General features: G+C 43.1%; 1 protein-coding gene and 1 long non-coding RNA gene across 2 annotated transcripts in view; one reads left to right on the top strand and one right to left on the bottom strand.

Moving 5' to 3' along the window:
- LOC148037315 (uncharacterized) overlaps positions 1-20,242 on the bottom strand; it is a 53,333-nt gene that overhangs the window by 27,564 nt on the left and 5,527 nt on the right. The window lies entirely within an intron of this gene.
- The window catches only part of LOC148037316 (transcription factor RF2b-like), a 48,091-nt gene that overhangs the window by 23,587 nt on the left and 4,262 nt on the right, over positions 1-20,242 (top strand). The gene's annotated exons all lie outside the window — the stretch shown is intronic.

Below are 20,242 nucleotides of genomic sequence, written 5' to 3'. Positions count from 1 at the left end.
GCTTAAACAGAAAGTGTGGTGATAAATGCTTTGCAAGTAATTGAGCGTGAGGTGAAGTTATTCAATGGTAGGAATGTATCTGCATATGTACATATCTATGCTCAGAAGATGGAATTCTCTAGAGTAACTCAATCTGCATGGAGCCAGTATTTTGCACGTGTTACTGTTCATGAACTGAAAGTATGGATTACTGAATTATACTTGCAGGATGTAGACTGGGTAGCCTTCAAGAAGACACTCAGGGAAGAATTTCACATTGAGGACACGAGTTTGATTATGCGCAAGACTTTTCAAGAGTGGGTTTTACAACCCAATAAGGGTCTTGTGGCTACGGAATTGTTAAGAGAATTTGAAAATCGATTTGAGCAGTTGGATCTCGCAGAACAACAAGCTCTTGCAAGTCAGAAAATTGAATTGTTTCTACAGGCAGCTGATCCTGAGCTTCAAGAGAAGCTTGATGATTTGTTGGAGGATCAGACTACAGAGACAGGTTTGAAAACAGAGTGGAGACATGTCAAGGAAGCTGTTACTGTACTTGTGAAGAAGCATGGAAGAAGAGAAAGATTGCATGTCTCTAGCTTGCCCACTGTTACGGGCAAAACAGTTGAAGTATCCAGTAAGCCACCCGCTTCTGTGGCTAATCCTATGGTTGTATCTGCTATTGTTTCCTCTGTTAGGGAAGATGTCTTGGATGAATTGGTCAAAGGGATGCGAGATCTTCAATTGAAGGTTACAAAATTGGATGAAAAAGGACAAGAGGAAAGGGGACGGGCAGCGCCCCTAAACTTGAAAAAAGATATATGTGGTGTGATAGTTTGCAATACGAGAGAAATGATTGTGCTGCCTATCAGGAGGCCTTGGCACAACAGCTTATCTTTTGGAAAGATGGCAAGATCCATGCACAGGAAACGAGATTGTCTCTTGCTTTGAATTTTGGAAAGGGAGGTATGCAGAAGTTGTTGGAAGACTTAGTTGTCCGAAATGCTTATGCGGCGGTACATGCTTCTACTTTTGGTTTACAGTTGGATAGAATGCATGGCCAAGTGATGGTTGGTTCAAAGGCTGAAATATGGATACATGCTTTATATGTAGTTGAAAAGAGAAAGGTCACTGATAGTGAAATGTCTTATGCAGGGCAAGACATTCGTGGCATAATTGGTTGGAAATCACCGGTAGATGCATATTCAGTGTATGCATATTTAGCAAAGGTACAAAACACGGATGTACTTGTGGAAGAAAAACGAAAAAGAGATGAAGATATTGCAGGGACATCTAAAAGAATGACAAGAAGAAGTTTGGATCAACCTAAATGCATGTTATGGAAGAGATCAGTCAGGAGCGAAAACATGATAACAAACAAGAGGGCAAAAAGAAGAGCAAGTAGCGAGGATATAAGTTGCAATCTGACATTGAGACAGCCACAGATCTTAAGAAGGTTCTTGAAGAACGGATCTTAAACAGTCGGGTGGAATTCACCTTGGGAGAGGTGCTTGGCATTGCCAAGCGAGAATTTCATGATGAGATCATTGACATAATTTAGAGAAAGCGTCCGTTTCTTGGTGATACCACTAGTGCATTGTTGCAATTTGAAGAGGAAACTAGTTTGTTGGTATTTGGGCTGAATATGAGCATGAAGTAAGTACTGGATTATCTATGCAGGATGCTACTAATCAGTGGATAGCATGTGGAAAAGAGAAGAGAGTGGCTGAAAATGCAGTCTTGTAGCAATATGTATGGTGGAGTAAGGCAAATGCAACAATATGGAGAAGAGACTCTAGGATTTATTTCTCGAAGTCACTACACAAGAAATCATTGGGCTAGAGCTACCATTGAAACGGTAGTGAAAATAGGAAAACGTGAAACTCCTTGTGTTGCTTTGCTTGACCATGGGTCTGAGATAAATGTCATTGAGCGGGGATTGTATGAAAATGGTGCATGGCCTGTGGACACTGATCATGGTTGGCGTATGAGGGCTGCAAATAATTCTTCAGGGGAGCTCTATTGTGCATGTCCTAATGTAAAAGTGACGATTGGTGATGTACAGGAAGAGCAACACTTCTTTGTGCAAGATAATTCCTCATATGCAGTGATTTTGGGACAGCCCTATATTATAGGTGTACGTATGGAAACAAAGGTGCTTGATGATGGTTTTGCTTATGCAAGAGTCAGAAGCAAGGATGGGAGAAAAGCAGTCCAATTTTTTACTGTTTGTGTTAATCATCCTAGAAATCGTAATATGCTTCGAGAGTCTCCTTTGGTTCCAAATGCAAGAGAATTCAAAGATCCGGATTTTCATTAAGCACTGCTGTAATGCGGGGCTATAGTAGTGCTGTCCAGAGGGTGTACTCGCCTCTTGATGAAATGAAGCATGTATTTACTATTGGTAATTCTCAATTTACAGCAAATAGTTCATGTTGGTTTAAGTCTATGGAAGCTATGTGTAGGGCTGAACACATATCTATGAAACGGGCTATTAAGAAACTGAGAGCATTGGGATTGTTAGCTGAAAACGATGGCATTTCAGGCATCTTTTATGGGCTGAATATTATTGACACTATGGCTGAAATTTCAGCAACTATACATGCAAAAAATGAGGCTGAAAACAGTGTTGTCAGTATGTTCTTTGGATATGCATGATGTTATAGCATTGTTTGCTCAACAGGAATGATTACAATGGGCTGAAGCACTTGTGGAGACAAATACCAGACAATTGACAAAAAGGTGAAACCAATTGCTTTGCCACTTCCACTAGAGAGTGAGGGAATGTATGAAAAAGTGTCAAGGCAGCTAAGCTTACGGGATCCTAAAGATATAGGTCATCAGTTTACATTTGAAACATTACAGGAATTGAAAGTTGGAGCAGAAGGGTTTCTTTTGCCTGCTGAGAGAAACTGTTTTATGCGGATGTTGGCTAGACATGGGAAGGCATTTGCATTTCAGCCAAGTGAAATAGGTTGTGTGGATCCAAATGTTGTCTCTCCTATAGTCATATTTACTGTGCCACATGTATCATGAAACTTGAGGCCTATTCCAGTGTCTAAAGCTTACTTGCCAAAGCTGATGGATTTGCTAAATGAAAAGATTTGCATGAAGATCTTGGAGCGTTCTTCAGCCTGTCAGAAGTGGAGCAGCGGTGGAAGTATGAACATGTGCTGAAATAAACTGCTGAAACACAAGACAAAAAGAGAAAAAGAAAAGAACACGATACAGATGAGAACTTAGATGCATGCACGGGAAATGGAATCCATATGTCTGAACACGAGACAGTTGCATACAACAGTGAGTCACTGGCTGCGTGGGCACTGGCACTGGCTCCTCTCTCCACAGAGTCTGCAGATGGTGAAGATAATGTGTCTAACTGAGGAGGAGCCACTGAGTATAAATAGGCTGAAAAAGTGGGGAGCAATAATGCTGGTCGGACAGCATTAATGTTGGCCGACTGGTGCATAAAAATGCCCCAATGGCATAAAATGCCACACCAGAAAAATACCTAAAATACCTAATAAAAAATGCCCAGCCCAGATCAAGCTCAGACTCACACATGAGCAGACAAATACTCTGCTAACACCCTCTCTCAGATCATGAGTGATCTGATACAATACAATAGTACAATGAAAAGGGATCAGAAACTATACAACATAGAACCACCAAGTAGAACCATGGATACCCAAGTAGTGGGTGATCAAGCCACCACCAAGGTGCCTCGGAGAGAACCTGATGTCGATGTCGATCGTACCAAACACCTGAAAATAGAGAAGATCATAGAATGTCTCTGTGTCCATCATCAATGTCTCGTAGTAGCATACAAGACCATCCTGTCAAAAATGCCCCTGAACATAGGTGACCATGGATTCCCTGCCTTTGGCCCAGACCACCAAAGTGTCCCCTCATGTGAGCTCCAGACGAAAGCCTCCCGCTCTCTGTCAGATAACCAGCTCAGCATGAACCTGGATGTCAATCCCAGCTCCAGGATTTGATTCCGCTAGACTGAAGTCGATGCGTCAGGAACGTCCCTCTCTGGAACCTGTGCACCTGTATAAAAGTATAGATGAGGCGCGGCTGCCCCATCTGAACACCCACTCACACTCCCTCTCTGGCACAAGAGAGTCGTGAGGGATGACCTCATCACCACCACTAGAAAGCAGCCGAGGAAGGGGCCACCAAGCCCTTCCCACGATCCGAAGAAGAGGATCCCTTCCGCGCCTTGGACTTCACCTTGGTCCGAGGATCGGAGTTGGAGTCTGATGAAGGAGAGGACTCATCGGTAGAGTCAACATTCCGCTTCGTCTTCTGCTTCTTCTTCCTGGAAGCCGCTAACTTCTTGCAGTCCTTCCGCAAATGTCCTTTCTTGCCACAGTGGTAACACTAGGCCTTCGACTTCTTCTTCCCATCACCCCTCTCTGAAGCTACATAAGCCTCACCTCCATAATGTGCCGGAAGCCGCCCCTGTAATCTCAAGGATGCCTCATGCTCAAGAAGCATCGAGGTCATATGTGTAAAACTGACAGGAGTCGATGATGTCTGCGCCCGCAAAGCATTGGCCATTCCATCAAACTCCGGGGGGAGCTTGTAGAGGACCGTCCCGACAAGATGCACCTCGGGAAGAGCAGATTGCATGTGCCGAAGCTGGTCCTGTACCTGCGTAACACGAAGAAGAAAAGATCGAATAGTATCTTTCAGCTCAAACTTCATCTGCTGGAGTTGGCCATAAAGTGTGACGGCCCGCATAGTGGAAGGTGCCTCGTATATCTGCTGCAACTTCTGCCATACTTCAGGAGATGTCCTACAGGAGGTAACCGCCGGTAAGACCGCTTTAGAAATACACCGAAGCAACACCGAGTAAGCACGGGCATCGTCGGAGTCCCATGTGAGCACCGCTTCCTCATGGTTGTCCTCATCAAAGTCTTCAGGAAGAGGAAAAGGACGGAGAGGTCGAGGATTAGCTCCACAGACGATGTACCATAACCGCTTCTGCACAAACCAAGCTTTCATGACAGCACTCCATGTGAGATAATCAGGTCCATGTAACTTATCATCAGTGGAAGTGCACGGAGGAGCCATATGGAGAGGATAAGAAGGGAAGTAGAGAAGAGATGGAATTTAGAGAGAAAACACAGCCAAAACACAAGCACAGACTACAGAAAATGAGAGTTCACATGCAATAGAACCCAAAATCTGATCAATAGAAGACAAAATCTGCTGCAGAAAGTCAAAAAATCAGTCAAAAACAGAGAAAACGGCCTGAAGTAACAGTCACTCAGCCATGAGAGATGCTAAATCAGCAAAACGCAGGCTGTAAACTGGAGAAAAACAGGTAGAAAACTGTCGCCAGCAGCTGCAGATGAAAAACGCAGGCAGTAGAGGGTGCATAGGCAGCAGAGGGTGCGGAGGCAGCAGGCGATGGCAAAACTGCAAAAAACGTAGGCTGAAAACAGCCCCAAAACAGGTCGCCTGGCTGGGACAGCAGTCGTCTGATCAGCAAGGGTACAAAACAGTCCTGAAATCAGCAATAAAACACAGCAAAAACACAAATCCTGAAAACTGATATCATGTCAGAAGTGGAGCAGCGGTGGAAGCATGAACATGTACTGAAATAAACTGCTGAAACACAAGAGAAAAAGAGAAAAAGAAAAGAACATGATACAGATGAGAACTCAGATGTATGCACGGGAAATGGAATCCATATATCTGAACACGAGACAGTCGCATACAACAGTGAGTCATTGGCTGCGTGGGCACTGGCACTGGCTCCTCTCTCCACAGAGTCTGCAGATGGTGAAGATGATGTGTCTAACTGAGGAGGAGCCACTGAGTATAAATAGGCTGAAAAAGTGGGGAGCAATAATGCTGGTCGGACAGCATTAATGCTGGCCGACTGGTGCATAAAAATGTCCCAATGGCATAAAATGCCACACCAAAAAAATACCTAAAATACCTAATAAAAAATGCCCAGCCCAGATCAAGCTCAGACTCACACATGAGTTGACAAATACTCTGCTAACACAGCCCCGTACTCAAATCGTTGGCTTATTGTGCCAAAAAAGAATGGGGCTTTGAGATTTATTCAAGACATGCAACCGATCAATAAAGTGACCATAAGAAATGTGGGTGCAGGTCCTGTGGTTGGTGAATTTGCAGAGGCTTTTGCAGGGAGAGTGATCTATTATTTGGGTGATCTTTACTTGGGTTATGATCAGTTTCAGCTTGCAATTGAAAGCAGGGATATCACAACCATGAAGACTCCTTTGGGGTTAGTACGGATGTGTACTCTTCCACAGGGTGCAACAAACTCAGTGGCACACATGACAAATGCTATGAATAGGGTACTTAGGGATTTTATACCACAATTGACTATGCCCTTCTTGGATGATGTTCCAATCAAAGGGTGTGCAGTAGATGAAAAGAATGAAGAGATGGATGCTCATGGATGTAGACAGTTTGTTGCAGACCATATTGTGGATTGTGAGAGGATTTTGACACGTCTAGAAGAGGTGCATTTAACTCTTTCTGGACAAAAGTTTGTCTTTGGAGTTGAAAAGGTTTTGATTGGTGGGCATATGTGTGGGCCTTATGGGCGAAGGCCATCACCAGCAAAAATAGATGGGATTGATAGAATGCGAGATGTATGCACGAATGTATCAGAGGTGCGTAGATTCTTGGGTGCATGTGTGTTCTATTTGATATGGATTCCTCACTTTGCACATGTAGCCGATGCTCTTTATCAACTTCTAAGGAAAGGTCAGAAATTTCACTGGGAAAGGAAGCATCAGAAAGCAATGAAGAAATTGAAGCAACTCTTAAAATCTGCTCCTACGTTGAGAACGGTTGACTATTCATATGGAAAGCCTATCATTATTACTGTTGATACAAGCCTAGTCGGGATTGGATGGGCAATTGGGCAAGATGATGAGGAAGGGCAAAGATATGCAATACGCTTTGGTACAAAAGTATTGACTGAACGACATAGAAGATATCCACAGGTAAAAAGAGAATTATGGGGAATTGTGACAGCCCTTAAATGTGATAAGGAGTATTTTATGGGTGCTCATGTAGTCATTGAGACTGATTGTTTGTCGGTATTGGGTATGATTACTAGTTGTGCTACCCCGGATATTGCTATGCTCCGGTAGATTGCATACATCAAATCTTTGAACCCTGAATTTCAGCATATTGCAGGAAGAGATAACCCAGTGGCAGACATGTTATCTCGAGCACGCTATGAGAATGAAGATGGGATGATGGATGAGGAGGAAGAAGATGACTTTCTTATGGCTGAAAATGATGTTGCAAGAGTGAATTTAGCAATGCAAGGTGTTGCTACAGCATTAACAGAAGCTTGGACAACAAAGAGAAGACACTTTAGATGTTTTGCATCTTGTGTAGAAGTGTTTCTGGAAGACAAATATGCAAGAGAGTGGTTGAGAATTGGTCAATATCTCAGTACATTAACAAAGAGAGATGAATGGTTAGATGAGGAGTTTAAGAAGATCAAGAGGAAAGCCTATGGATTTTTCTTAAAAGATGGATACTTATTATGGAAACATGCTAAAAAGAAACAGGGTATGCCATTGCGAGTTTTGGGTGATAGAGCTTCACAAGTAAAAGTAATGTAAGAATTTCATGAAAGCTTGTGGGCTGGTCATAGAGGTGTTTTGGGTACTTTTACAAAGATCAAAGAAAGATATTGGTGGCATGGTATGTATAAGGATGTTGCTGACTTTGTGGAAACATGTACGACATGTCAAATGTATTCAACTGTGAGACATCGAGATAAATTGCAACCCACATATCTATTGTCTCTTCATTTTAAGTGGGTGGTGGATTTGGTCACAATGCTTATAGGTCTTTGGCAAATGAGATATCTTGTGCTTGCTCGTGAAGACTTGACTAATCAAGTAGAAGGGAGAGCTCTACGTACTAAGACGACAAATGCCGTATGTATTTTTCTCTTAGAAGAGATCTTTTGTCGATATGGCTGTGTGGGAAAAATTACAGCAGATAGGGGTGAGTTGGATGCAGATGAAGCTCATGATTTCTTTGCACGGTTGGGGATAAAGCTTGCTTTAACTTCAGTCTATAACCTTGAAGGAAATGGCAAAAGTGAAAGAGGCCATCCACCTATTGTGAAGGCATTGACAAAAGCATGTGGAGAGAAGATAAAAGAGTGGCCACGATTGCTCCCTTATGCTTTGTGGGCTAACAGAACAACTCATAGTGCTATTACGGGATATATGCCTGCAAAATTGATGTATGGTCAAAAACCTATCATGCCGATAGAAGAGATGACAGTCACATGGAGTATGTTACCTTGGGAGGAGGAGTTGAATTGAGAGGAGTTGTTGGCCTTACGCATTAGACAGTTGGAAAGAAAGTCAAAAGACATAGAGGCAACAACTGCAAAGTTAAGAGCAGTAAGGATACAGAACAAGAAACGGTTTGACAAAAGACATAGACTGAGACCAAGAACCATATAAGATGGGGATTGGGTATTGGTTTATGATAGCAGTTTAGATAACCAACATAGTACAATGCATAAAGTTTTCAAAAGATGGTTTGGACCCTATGTGGTAAGACAAGGTGTTTGATAATGCTACTTATGCATTAAATGAGCTGGATGGGACAGCCATCAAACTTCCGGTAGCAGGAAAAAGAATCAAATTATTCAAAAGGCGAGAATCTACTACCTATGAGTTGCCAGAATTGGAAGAAGATAGTGGTCCTAATACAGGGGCTAGCCAGGAAGATATAGAAGATGAAGAAGAAAAGGATATGGTTGCAGAGGATGAGGACTCAGAATCCGGTGACAACTAGGATTTTGGCACATACCGGAGGATGTGCAGGTTCAGAGGGGGTGGATGTCGTGATGTTATGAGGACACAGTGTGAAAAAGTATGGAATGCATCATCATCCGACTTCTTATTAATCAAGAGAGTCAATGTGATGTGAGTCATTAGTATTAGTGTGAGTTGCATGGATTATCCAAAAATACTAGGTTTTTGGATAATTTTAGCCTATATTTGATATTATTTATTGTAAAAATCCGAAAAAGTTAGGAAAGATTCTAGATTAGGATGGCATGCAAAAAGCAATATGCTTTTTCAGCCAGTTAGGAGATTTTTCATAAAAAAGACAGATTGATGAAATCGCGCTTGTTGCGATCGCTATAAATAGGCTAAAAACTGCAGATTGAATTGAAAGGAGTGATCTGGGAAATCTGTGAGTAGGTGTGCTGCTGTTTTACCCCCCTTTCGAAGCCAACAGAGCCATCAGATTTGGGTTCCGGGTAGCAGAGAAAAAGCTGATTTTTCTGATCCACGTTTTTGGTCTACAAAGGAGCTCCAGGAGAACTAATGTCTGGAGATTGCTTCTGAGTAGTACGAAGATTCCAGGTTCTTTCAATATATATTGATTCAATTCATTGTGATTTGTTTTTGTCGTGTTTACCACTTGGATATTCTCTATCTTCTCTTCCATCTCCTATCTCTACTTCCTTCTACTTTTGATCCCCGGTGGATTCGACCTTTTGACAAAAACCCCTCCGACAGCGTGAGCATGAAACGCTGGGTTATTCATTAGAGTTAGAGCACTCTGGTTGTCCACACGCAGTACCGTAGGTCCGTGTTGGGGAAAAGCCAATCTCTGCCAACATGCGGCAAAACCAAACCGCCTCCGTAGCTGTAGAACATATTGCATGATACTCTGTCTTTGTAGAAGAAAGGGCTATAGTAGGCTACTTTTTAGTGCTCCATGGGATAGCTGTCAATCCAAAGGAGAAGGTATAACCTTTAGTGGACCGTCTCAAATCCACATCACTCGTCCAATCAAAGTTGCTCCAACAAGAAAGAGTAACCCTCTCACCATAGATGATCTCGTAGAATCAAGTCCCTGGTAAATAACAAAGAATGTGCAAAGCCTTTCTAATGCTCTTGAGTGATAGTCTTCATGAAAGAAAACAACAAAGCCACCACAAAAGAAATATCCAGCTGTGTGAATAAGCTAGATGAGGAAGACAACAAGACACTTGCAATGAGTGGCATTTGTAAGGGGATCTCTTGCTATCAAAAGCTTGGGGAAGTTAGAAGGATTGTGTTTTGAGAAGAAATGCCTATACAGGACATCAAAGAGTGCCTGCAGTACAACAACAAATATCTACTGTAAATGACTATAAATGCAGGGAATGATGCTGAAATTGAACAGCAAGAAGTTGCCTATGATATATCACAATTTTAGTAAGAAAATGTGCCATTGGAATAGCCGGAATAGGTAGGATAGCATGCTGAACCTTTTGAACAACAATATGTTAATGCAGATTTGCAGGTTGAATAGCCAGCAAACACTGATCATTGGGTCCATAGGTTGACCAGAAATATCAAACATCCATATAGGTTTGTTCTTGGTGCGAATTATGTTGCTGATTATGTCATGTTGATAGATTATGGTAAACCGTAATGCTTCAAGGAAGCAATGGACAGAGAGGACAACAAGAAATGGCATAAAGCTATGCTGTTAGAAATGAAACCTCTAAAGAAAAATGGCACGAGGCTATGCTGTTAGAAATGGAATCTCTAAAGAAAAATGGAACTTGGAATTTAGTGCATTTGTGTAAGGAACAGAAAATCCTACCGTGCAAATGGGTTCATAAGATGGTCACCTTTGGTTTCTTGCCAAAGTACAAAGCATGGCTTGTTGCCAAAGGGTACAAGTAGGAACATGGGATTGACTTCAACGAGATCTTTTCTCATGTAATCAAAATGACTACTCTGTGAACCATATTGGGCTTGGTTGTATGTGAGGATATAGAACTCATACAGATGGATGTAAAGATTGCTTTCTTACATGGTGATTTGCATGAAGACATATATATGCAATAGCGAGAAGGTTTTATGGCTAAGGGGTAAGAAAAGATGGTATGTAAACTCAACAAAAGCTTGTATGGGTTGAAACAAACATCACGTGAATGATATCATAAGTTTGATACATTCATGCAATCTCAAGGATTAAAAAGAAGTCAAGTCGATCACTGCTTGTATACCAAGAAGGCGGCAGATGGTAGCCTTATTATATTGATTTTGTATATGGATAGCATGCTGATTGGTGGTAGGGATGTCCATGTGTTAGACACATTGAAGTAGAACCTACATACTAGCTTTGATATGAAGGATCTTGGTGAAGCAAATCATATTCCTGGGATGTGTATACTCAAGGATAGATCAAAAGGTCTTCTTTGTTTGTCACAGTAGGAGTATGTATCCAAGATTTTGCAGTGTTTCAATATGGAGGGGGGGGAGGGAAAGCAATTGGTGTACCATTGCCTCCATATATAAAACTCAATGCAGAGAACAATCCTACATCTGATGATGAAAAGGTTGAAATGGCCAAGATTTCGTATGCTTTAGCTGTGGGTAGCTTGATGTATGCTATGGTTGCTACACGTCCTGACATAGCATTTGCGGTGGGAGTAGTTAGCAAGTACATGGCACATCCTAGTAGAAAGCATTGGGAAGCATTGAAAGGTATCATGAGATATCTTAAGGGCATAAAAGATTTATGCATCTACTTTGGAAAGCAAAAGGCATCTTCCATTGGCTTGACAGGTGTAGACTATGTTGGTCAGTCTGATTGCAGGAAGTCTACTTCAAGGTACATATTTACCTTCTCAGGGGGAGCAATTTTGTGGATCTCCAGGCTATAGAAGTGTGTTGCATTGTCTACTACAGAGGCAAAGTATATGACTACCATTGAGGCATGTAAGGAGGCTTTATGGCTTTCACGTCTAGTGGGAGAGCTTGACATTACTGAGACTTTTTTCCTCCACTGTGATAGTCACAGTGCTATCATGCTAGCATGGAATTCTATCTTTCATGCAAAGATGCACATATAGGTGAAGTATCACTTTATTAGGGATGTACTTGACAGCAAAAGCATTGAGCTTGTCAAGGTACATACAGATGATAATCTTGCAAATCTTCTCTTGAAGGGACTTCCAGTAGAGTGGTTTGCTCATTGCCGATAGATGATGGGAGTTGGATAGTATATGTATTTCAGCTTTGTACATACTTAGACTTAGATTCTTTTCTCAACCTTTAGGCATGTTGCCTTTAGGTGGGAGGTTGTTGGGAATAAAGGGCCACCATGCGTTTTATACATGCTCGGGTGTAAACATATCCTTAGCACTTGTACTTTGGTACTTAACATATAACTATCACAAAAAATCAAAAAGAGGTACACTCTTAGTACCCACACATCGTGCATCTCACCCTCTCTCACTCTCTACTGCCGCTCACACACTCACTCACTCACTCTCTCTCTCAGTCCCCAAACATGTATAACAAGTTATTTTGAGTTGTCATTGCTTGCTGTATATTGTTGATAATTCTAACCAGCTGCTGTCCAAAGTACTTTCCTTTGGCTTAGCACAAAGGAAAATCAAAGAGGAACTCAAAAACTTCAATTTTCAGCTTGAATGATGAGGTTGGAAGTGGATGTTGAAGAGGATGCTGAGAATTTGATGTGAAATTGGTTCCAATATTCTTGAATGTTATGTAGGATGATGAAATAGGCCTCAATGCCAATTAATTTGAGTGAAATTCACAAAAGCCCCAAATTTTGGTGGAGAAATTTCAAAGATTTTGGCGTAGAATTGAAAAGCCCCAAATTTGGTAGAGAAATTTGACTCCGAATTGGAAAGTCCCAAATTGGTGAAGAGATTGACAGCAAATTTGAGGTGTATTGTAGAAAGCCCCCATAGTTGACAGGTTGGAAAGGTACGATTCCGTACGGTACGATAAAATATGGTACTAAATGGTATCTTAAGATTTTATAAGGTAGAGTACGATATTAGTATGAAAAAAAAAACTTGATTATTTTGGACTAAAGATAATAGATAGATGTTTAAAGTCTAAATAGTAATGATATTAGAGTATGTAAGATGAATACTTAAGGGTAACATGCCAAAACTTCACGCTACATGTGCAACATGTGCTATTGTTACCTACCAGTTGAGAGGGCTTGAGAGAGAGAGAGAGAGAGAGAGGCTTGGGGAATAAGAGATGGATCACGGGTAAGGCTAATAAAGTATGGCATATTCAGGATAGCAAAAAGAAGTGGCAGGATAGATTCATCCAGCTTTGGAAATCTAAGATTCCGTATCAGGGAAAAGTGTTTATGTGGAGGCTACTTATTGGGGCTCTTCCTACTGGGAATGTGTTGTGTGCTCGTAAGATCTTTGTTGGGCGATGTATATTCTGTACCACATGTGATGAGACAATGCTTCTTTTTTTGTCCCCTGCCCTGTTGCAAGACAGATTTGGAGTTTTGTTTCCTGTGTGTGGTTCTCGTTGACTCGACACCGGATATCAGCTCGTTCATGGATTATGGGGAAGATGACCTCCATGACCTCTTTGAGTTGAGATTATTCTTGCCTTTTCCATTTCCTTAGATGGGCAGCCTTGTGCCATATTTGGCGTACTCGGAATGCCTTCATTTTTGATTCAATATTTAGCATTCACGGTCATGTGGCCTGAATTCGGGGTTTAGTGTTGTGGCAAATCTCCTCTATGGTGTTTGCTGATCTGGTTCTTCTTGACATTGCTGCTTCTTGGCTGGATACTGTTTGCTTCACACCAGCTGTTCTTTCAGTGTGACATTTCGGTGTTAGAGTATGTGTAGACTTTCCTTCATGTCTATTAGTTTTCAATGCTGACCTGATGGTCTGATGCAAATATTTACTAAATTCAATTATCCCCACGAGAGAGAGAGAGAGAGAGAGAGAGAGAGAGAGAGAGAGAGAGAGAGAGAGAGAGAGAGAGAGAGAGAGAGAGAGAGAGAGAGAGAGAGAGAGAGAGAGAGAGAGAGAGAGAGAGAGAGAGAGAGAGAGAGAAAGAAAGTTATATTAATGTCTACAACAGGCCAAGTTGGCCTATGAGACCAAAATGTTGCATACAAATGTCTAGGAGATTTCAAAAGTCCCAGTGAAGCTAACATTTACGCTATGTTGAACTAAATTGAGTAGGTACAAAAATGATAACTGGACTAGATACAATCTAGAGGTACTCCCAGTGCGGTGTGGAACTGCTCCTGGGGTGTTCATCCTAAGATGTCCCGCATGGGTCGGTCCAGCATGGAGAGGCTAAAAGCGGTGCGGCAGGGCCCTCCGATAGGGGCGTAGTATCCCTTGTATCTTCGACCAGTGTCTTCTGCGGGGATGGGGGCCGGCGGGACGTGGTCGCCGGGCTTTACCTCTCGCTGTGGCTATTTCTAAGGTGGTCCCCGGGGGCTGGGAGGCCGGTTGGGCTGGTGGGGCCTCGGTGGTAGGGAGGGTAGCTGGTATTTGGTAGAAGTCGTTGAGTGTGCGTTGGTTGGTGGCTCCTTGTCTTTGCTCCGTGGTTCGTAGGAGGTGGTCTCTATGGCGTCGTATTTCCAGTAGAAAGAGCCCCAGGCATCTTGGGAGAGTGGTCCGAATCCTTCGCTGAATAGGCAGTGGAAGCGTCCCCGGATTTCGTAGTACACTGGGCATCTACAGATATAGTGTTCCTCTGTCTCTGGCTCGAGATGGCAGAGCTGACAGATTCGGTCTTCTGGGGGGAGGGGGTTGGCCCCGTATCTGCCCGTTTTGACCCGTAGTTGGTGTGAGGACGTGCGGATCTGTCCGATGGCACTTCTGACCCCGTGAGACAGGTGTGTGTCCATGTAGCTTGGGCGGGTGATGAAGCCGTCCGGGGAGATATGCAGGAAGTGTTCTCGGTAGAAAGCCTTCTTGGTTCCTAGTTCCGATGTGGGGGTCACCCATGTCCTGGCGGTGTCTGTCTGGATGATATCCATTCTGGTGATGCGATTTACCTCCTCTTGGCCGCGCTCCAGGTGTGGGCAGTCTAGGCTGTATTGTAGTGGGGGGAGGTGGTCCATGTGCAGGCCATGGAGCCGTAGCCATGGAGAGAGAGAGCAGCTGGTTGGCTTAAAGGCCTGATGTAAATATCCATACATTAATATACTCTTATTCACGAAGAGAGGCTTGGGGGAGAGAGAGAGGAGAAAAACAAACAAAAGAGAAAGAAAGTTGTAGGTTTGGGGGAGAGTGGCCAAAAGGGCAAAAAGTGCCAGTTTTTTTGTACTAAATGGTATGAATATTTATGGTATGGTACCATACGGATCAGTCCGTACTATGTATGGAGACAACTTTGAATGCCCCAAAATTTCAAAGGGAACTAATACAAAATTTGAGGTCTTGTGCACAAATTCCCAAATTTTCTTGATGCTGAGGTATGAGGAGCTGGCTAATGTGTCAATTTGGTGTTGACCGGCGCAGCAAATTGCAGTGCGTGACAGCTGGAGTGGTGGACAGCTGTCATACTGAAGATTGGGAGAGGCAATACACAGTGTTTTGAGGGAAAACCGAGCAGTCCTTTTGGGGTGGCATTTCCAGGCAGGTTACTTGTGGCACTTCTAGCTGACAGTAGGCTGAGATGCTGTTGATGAACAGCCAGCTGTAGTAGACCTCTTGTAGTTGAATAGAGAGTGAGAGAAGTAGAGAAGGGTGAGCTCAACCTCAATGGCATTAATGGAGGCAGCAACTATGAGCTGAGTGGAAGCTTTGCTACCATTGTCGGGTCAATGCTTAGCTGCACACACACACACATACACACTTAGTGTGAATAGTAAACAAGAGGAGAGATTGCTCGAAGGTCACATCCACCAATGTGAGAAGTGAGTAGTGAACAAGAGGAGAGAGAAGAGAGATTGCTGGAAGGTCAAATATACTAATGTGAGAATGATAGTATGAAAGCACAATCCCAAAGGTACTATAGTATGACCCCCAAAATGGGTGCTCACAGAGGGAAAAGATCCTTCTCCAGCTACAAGGTAGAAAGTGTTTGTGGATAAAGGAGCAGCCACACTAGAATAACTGGAGGAACATAACAAGAGTAACAAGAACATAAAGGGAATGGACATTAGATTCACCTCCCAGCCATAGAGCCAAATGGGCTCACCCCTGAGCTTGGGAGCTATGGATGTGTTGGTCTATGGGCCTAGAATCCAAGAGTGATGTGTTGAGCTAAAACACGCTTTTCAGCTGATTAGCATTCTTAAACAGCCCCAAAACACACTTAATTAATGAAAAACCCTAAAAAGGGGAGCGGTTCGAGAGAGTTTCAGTGGCCTTCCAAAAACCCTAAAATTTGGGCTGCCCTTCCACATCTGTAAATAGACAAGTTGCCCCCATTCAGCCTAATCCCTCCCATGCAGTTTTCTCACCCTTGTGTGCAGATCTTAGCCATCAATCTCCCGCCACGTGGTGGTCCAGCCTTCGCGACTGCTGCCATCACCTTGTTTTATTGCGGCGTTTTATTGTTGTGTTTTACTGCGGCGTTCTACTGCTGCGTTTTACTACGGCATTCTACTACTGCGTTTTATTGTGACGTTTTACTGTTGCATTCTACTAGTGCGTTTTATTGTGACATTTTACTATTGCGTTCTACTGTTGCGTTTTAGTGCGCATTTTACTGCTGTGTTTTACTGCTACATTTTGTTGCTTCGCCTACATCATCAGGCATCATCCTCTGCAATCGCCTCAGTCTCCCCACACTTTGGTGATTAGCGTTTGGTGTTTCTCTCACTTCGTTAGTCTGATTGGTGGTCACAACACTTGGGATCTGTCTCTGGTGGATGTCACACTCCGACATTGCTCTGCCCTTGAGCACACTGTACACTTTTACATTCATTTACAACATTCATTTACTTCAGAGTTGTGTTTTCTCTCTCCCTTCTTCTGTTTGTGTTTGTGTTTGAGTTTTGAGTTTTGCATTTAGGGTTTGAGTTTTGCCCTCTGTGTCTGTGTCTACCTCTTTGTGTTTTTGTCATGGTTGTACACTCTGTGTGTCCTCAATGCAAACCCTAGCAGTTTTCTTCACATGGTATCACAGCCAGTGCTCTTGTAAAGAGTATCCGGTGGATATTGTGGAGAGCTAGTCTTTGTGCGAGGCCCACAATACGACTTGTAACCGAATCACAATGTCCCAGACACCTTCTCCAATTCCTATAATGTCTTATCAGGCTTCTCCATCATTGGAGGCCCTGAGACGGCATTATGGACTCGGTGAGGAGGACAACACTCCACCTTTACCAGATTTCACTAACATGACAGAGGACTTTGAGAAGTACTATCGCAACAAGTATGGTGATGTTTACACCCCTCCTACTAGTTTTGCTACCACATTCGGACCGGTTGGTGAGATTGACCACCTCTCCGATCATGGAGGACATACAGCATTCGGAACGTGTGGTGATCCATCTTCATCATCTTAGTCAGGTTCAATGTCAGGTTTTACAATTCTTTTGAGTTGTATGAATCAAAACCCTCGCCTACTTCTTCTTTTGAGGTACAGGATCCGGATGGCTTTGCGTATGTGAACTTTAATAGAGGGGGCTTACGATGTGGACATAATTCAGGTACATCTACAACTTCTGTTTCATTTGAGCATATCACACACTCTATCTCACCTTTCTTCCCACCTCGTCAAGCGTTCCCTTGGCAGAGCCCTGCTACTGGATGTATGCGATGGTGACCGTCTTCTTAGACTAGCATGTCTCTAGGTCCTTTCGGATACCCTAGGTCAGTCTAGCATTCAATTTTTGCACTCTTAGAGTTGGGCCCATAAGATTCATTGTCCTTAGCTTTTCCATTTTTTTGTCTTTTGTTGCATTTACTCACACATATACACATTCATCGCATTTACTTTGACTTAGATTTTCTTTATGTTCTGTTTTGCTTTGGAGCATCTCACCACTAACCTCTGTGTTTATAGATTCTCATATCTTTTGCAGGATTTTTTCTTTCAATGTAGGGCTAACTTACAGATTGCTTTGGTCCTACCTGGGCTAGAGACGTGGGGATGCGCACCGTTCCTTTTACGGTTTCATTATCCTGGGAGTGCTTGCTCTTCTTTTAGCATGGCGGTTTCCCCTCCCGAGGCGGATCGTGTAGCATCTCTCTCGATGCTATCATGGTGGTGACTCCTACCTTGCTCTTCCAACGGGGTGCTTCATCTACTTCATCTTCTTTCATTCCTTTTGATTCTCGGTACCACACAAAGACCGATATCAGGCTCTTCCTTCCTCGGCATCTACATCCAGGTTGAGAGAGAGTTCCTATCCTTCTTGGTATTCTATAGGCTTCAGCACTTTATTGTCGACATCGGCTTCTTTCTCCTGTTGTACCTTACCCTTAGCATTGCATGATTTCATCATCTTTGTATTAGGGTGCTTGGGCAAGTGAACAATTTCCCCATGAGAGCCAGTGTCCAAGTGGCACCTGCTGTACGAGTATTCTTCAGCATGTAGCATACTTTGCCTCTCATTGTGCAGAGCATCACTTGAGCAGATCCTAAGTTGTTTCCACCACCGGCTGTTGTTACCACATCACCATCCTCCATCACATGGATACCTCATCACTTATTTTTCCTCGTCATCAATAGTCTGAGTGGATGGGTTAGCTTGTACTGTTTTGTGATGTGTTGGGTGTATCCTCCCTACTCTCGTCTTCTGGGTCACTATCACTCAATCGATCGCATCCCATAAAATTTACCTCACTTATTTAAAAAAAAAATTCAATGTAGTTCCATCCGCCTTTGTAGGGCTTGGTAGGCCACTGGGCAGCTGACGTGCACCCTTTGTCCAATGCCCTGTCTTCTTTGAGGTGACTACTTGGATTTCCTTGGTAAGATAACCATTGCCTCAGTAGTCTTGGTAGGCCACTGGGCGGCCGATGTGAACCCTTTGTTCGATGCCTTGGTTGCTTTGGGGTGGGACGCCTTGGGTAAATAAACATTATAGTGGTTGGCCTAACCTTTTAGCTCAATTTTGGGCCTGAGAGGGGGTGTTGAGCTAAAACACGCTTTTCAGCTGATTAGCATTCTTAAACAGCTCCAAATCACACTTGATTAATGAAAAACCCTAAAAAGAGGAGCAGTCCGAGAGAGTTTTAGTGGCCTTCCAAAAACCCTAAATTTTGGGCCGCCCTTCCACATCTATAAATAGATAGGCTGCCCCCATTCAGCCTAATCCCTCCCGTGCTGGTTTCTCACCCTTGTGTGCAGATCTCAGCCATCAGTCTCCCACCACGTGGCGGTCCAGCCTTCGCGACTGTTGCCATCACCTTGTTTTACTACGGCGTTTTACTGCGGCGTTCTACTGCCGCATTTTACTGTGGCGTTCTATTGCTGTGTTTTATTGCGATGTTTTACTATGGCATTCTCTACTGCTGCGTTTTATTGCGACATTTTACTCCGGCGTTCTACTGCAACGTTTTGTTGCTTCACCCACATCACTAGGCATCATCCTTTGCAATCGCCTCAGTGTTCTCACACTCTGGTGATCAGCGTTTGGTGTTTCTCTCTTGTTACTCTGATTGGTGGTCACAACACTTGGGATCCATCTCCGGTCGATGTCACACTCCGACATTGCTTTGCCCTTGAGCACACTGTACACTCTTACATTCATTTATAGCATTCATTCACTTCAGAGTTGTGTTCTCTCTCTTCCTTCTTCTGTTTGTGTTTGAGTTTCGAGTTTTGCATTTAGGGTTTGAGTTTTGCCCTCTGTGTCTGTGTCTGTCTCTTTGTGTTTTTGTCGTGGTTGTACACACTCTGTGTCCTCAATGCAAAACCTAGCAGTTTTCTTCGCATGATGATCACACAATTATGTGCACAATAGGGCCTTGAGTCCCATAAATAGGAATTGATTGCCCTAACCCTAAGGTGCCCCTAGTGCATTCATGCTAGGTCACTTTATGATTCGTATGACCATTGCTACTAGTGCCCATATGGATGTCCAAGGATGTAACCTAGTGTCTCATCCGATAGCTTATATCTTCATGAAGGTTATCTTCAGGTTGTGAGCCCTATACTGAGTTAGTGGGGAACATTAGGAGCTCTATCTACTCGTGGTCATTCATGTCATTTTGGTTCACTGTCCATTTCTTCTCAGCAAAACAAAAAGAAAAGTGATTTGTCCAGTACAGTAGACTTAAGACTATTTCAAAGACATGTGATAATCTTGGAGAACCATATAGGGTAAAATCTACTTGAGTAGATTAGAGACTGCTAGAGAATCTAAAAGAAATTGTATTGGGCCACCGTGCCAGTTCAGCATCCAACTAGGTTAACTAGCTAGTCTCTCCATGTTTTCAAGCATTCATCATTAGGTATCTGTTCTTTGTTAGATTGAAGTTACAAGGTAAATAATCTGG

The sequence above is a fragment of the Lygodium microphyllum genome, chromosome 4 (assembly GCF_053477565.2).
Source record: "Lygodium microphyllum isolate KBCC chromosome 4, Lygodium_microphyllum_v1.1.10, whole genome shotgun sequence".
In the NCBI taxonomy this organism is placed as follows: Eukaryota; Viridiplantae; Streptophyta; class Polypodiopsida; order Schizaeales; family Lygodiaceae; genus Lygodium; species Lygodium microphyllum.
Note: the sequence above shows the minus strand (reverse complement) of the source record. Positions and strands in the feature narration are given on the sequence as shown.